The sequence below is a fragment of the Drosophila subpulchrella genome, unplaced genomic scaffold (assembly GCF_014743375.2).
Source record: "Drosophila subpulchrella strain 33 F10 #4 breed RU33 unplaced genomic scaffold, RU_Dsub_v1.1 Primary Assembly Seq68, whole genome shotgun sequence".
Lineage (NCBI taxonomy): Eukaryota > Metazoa > Arthropoda > Insecta > Diptera > Drosophilidae > Drosophila > Drosophila subpulchrella.
Genome location: NW_023665704.1, coordinates 106,367 through 109,519, shown reverse-complemented (window position 1 = coordinate 109,519; position 3,153 = coordinate 106,367).

Sequence of the window (3,153 nt, the reverse complement as noted above, 5' to 3'; positions counted from 1 at the left end):
CCAGATACGGCTTGAGCTTCAGGATCGCCCAGACGATTACCAAGCACTCATTCTCTGTCGTTGAGTAATTCTTCTCAGCGCCGTTGAGCGTTCGGCTTGAGTAAGATTTTACCTTTTCGCCTCGTTCAGTTTCCTGGTCAAGAAGTCTGAATAGCATTACTCTCCACTGGAATAAGCCATTCCCCGGCACTGTAAACGCCGTGTACTGCTTGCTGTCTGCTTTCAGTGGGACTTGCCAGTATCCATCCTTTAGGTCCAAGCAGCTGATGTACCGTTCTTCCCTCAGTTGGTCGAGAATATAATTTATTCAGGGCATAGGCATCCTTTATAGACTTTGCGTTGATTTGCCTAAAGTCGACGCACAGTCTCGACGCTCGTCCACCTTCGCCTTGATCTCCCCTTGAACTTTCGGATTCTTGGGGTAGTATCGTTGCTTTTTTGGTTTGTCGTCTTTCATCGTGATCTGATGCTCTGCCATGTTCGATGTTCCTGTCATGCTGTTGAAACTCGATAGCTCTGCCTCCAGGAATTTCGTCGTGTCGTCATCTTCGCTTACCTGTCTGCTTACCACCAATCGTCACCGCTGCGGACAACTGCTGCTCCTCCTCGATCAGCTTTCCCGTTAGTTTGGCGAGGTAGCATCTTTCGACCCCCGCTCGCCTCTCTGCGGCTGAGATCGCTGGGCATTTCCCTTCAGCTGGCAGCATTCGACGCTCCTGACGCCTACTCTCCCGCACACCCAGAAGAACAACAGGCGTTGGTGTCGACATCCCCGCGCCCAGTGTCCATGACCGCCGCACTTTTGACAGGCATCCTGGGGGTCTGTAATGTGTGTCGTTTCACTTTGTGTTGTACTTGGTGACCTCCAGACAGTGTTTGTTGGCTGCATCTGTTGCTGTTGTGGTGATGTCCATTGGCCTCCGTGTGGTGCTCCCGTTACCTGCTGCCGTGGGACTTGGTTAGTTGGCGACCATTGGTCGTTTCCTTGTGCCTTCTGGGTGCCTGTCTCTTCGCATCTTCTGCATGTTACATGCGTTGGTGATGCCGACTTGGTCTTCGAGAATTTTTTTTCTTACGAGAACGCTTCCCGCTCCTATTCGAGTTCTTCGTACTCATCTGCTAATATCATCAGCGTGTCCAGGTCCGACACTTTGTACGCCCTTAGGAAGATCCTTAGACTTGGTGTGCAGTTTTCCATGATGATCCTTAGGGTCTCTTTCGTGGAATAATTAAGTGGCCTCACCATCGTCTGCATTTCGATCATGTAGTCTTTGAACGACTCTCTGAAGCTCTGCTTCCGTTGCCTGACCTGATCCGCCAGCCTGGTGAAGAAGTCTCTGGGCAGAAAGTGTGTGTGGAAACTACCTTCCCTTAAGCAATTCCGGCATCTCTCGGGGAATCATGTCTAAATCCAAGCCGTATGTGTTGGCGGACCATTCCACCTGCTCCAGGAACTCGAACGGTTTTTTCGCCCCGTCGAACCTGAACGACCATTCCCGGACCCGTTTAGCGATCCTTGCATGGTCTGACTAACTGGGTCTTGGGATCAGCACTGTTATTTTCCTGTCTTGGCTTGACTCTCTCCTGTTTGCCTCTTTTTGTAAGTTGTCAACGCTCAGGCTTGCCACTAGGTTGTCCCCTTCGGCGTTCGTTAACGTGATGCTCGGGCCGGCTTTGTCGTGGTATGTAGCTTCCAACTCGGCCCAGATGTCGACGAGTTGTGGGTCATTATCCGTTATTATTATTCTAATCTGCCGTCCAGGGTGACATTCAGCCTCTGTGCGACATTGGCAAAGTCCTCCTTTTTAAGCCGGTTGATCCACTTCTTTCCCATTCTTTTTAAGTTGCTTTCACTGCTGGGACAATCACGTTGGGCGCCAGATGTAACGAACTGATTTTCGTGGTCTGTTCGCTGCGAGATTCGTGCGGCTAGCTCAGTAGATTGTGTGTTCGTCCCACAAAATTTATATAAACGTGACCGCACAGTAGCTCAGTGAGAAATCACAGAATTCACGGGATCGTAGTGGGTTTATTGCGGGTATATTATTACAAATGTCTTGGTAGCTTGGTTGGCTCTGATATCGCCACTGGTTGTCTCGACGACCCCTCGTCTCGTTGACTCGGTGCTCCAGTCCTGTAGCTCCCTGAAGATCCTTGAAGCTCCCTGAAGATGCTCGCTCGCTGCTCGACCCTGACGCGTTGACTCGGTGACTGCTTGTGACGACTCGGACTCGCGAGGGGGGTCAGCCGTGCGGGCTTAGGGAAGCGTCACCGTTCTCAGACTAGGGTGAACAAAAGCTGCGCTCACTCCCTTCGGCACACCGCCGCCTGTCCTTTGCTCTGTCCCAGATGGTCCCACTGGGGTTTCTGCTCAGCCCGCGCGGACAGTCAAGGCTGAACGCCAGGAAGCTGCCTCGCGCTTTGCTTGGCTTCTACGCCTAGTGTAAACGAACGTTCCACCCTAGCCTCACCCTTCCGCTTATTCTCCGGGACGTTTCCGCGTAGCTCGCTCTGTGTTGCGTGGCTGTCGTGATGTGGTGGCTGGCTTGCTGCTGATACTATCTTGCGCACTGCTCCTGGCGGTGCTGGCTGCGCGGCTGGACGTAGCGTGGCTTTTGGTACTCGGGGCTCGGGAGTACGCCGATCCGGGACTTCAGGGGTCGAAACCGTAGGGCTCTCCTGGACAACTCCACTCGAGACCGTACCGATCGACCGCTCTCCCTTCTGGCTTATTATACTCGGGATTCGGACACGACGCTCCGGGACCTCACGAGTCGAAACCGTAGGGCTCTCCTGGACAACTCCACTCGAGACCGTACCGATCGACCGCTCTCCCTTCTGGCTTGTTATACTCGTTATTCTCCAGGCGTAACGGCAGGACTTAGTTGATAGGGATAGACCGACCGCCTTGACCTAACCGTGTGATGCCCTCAGGACCTCAGCTACCTGCGTCTCAATTCGGAGAGTCCTGGTATCCCAATCCCGAATGTCTCGACGTAGCAATCATGCTCCTCGTAGGCTTCCACGGCGCTGCTTTTCCGACGACTCAACTTGCTGTGGCTCCCTTGTAGCTAATTTGGTTGACTGACTGTTTACTTTGGTATCTGACTTAATCCTGACGGTTTGACTGCTCGTGATCGACTGATCCTGCTT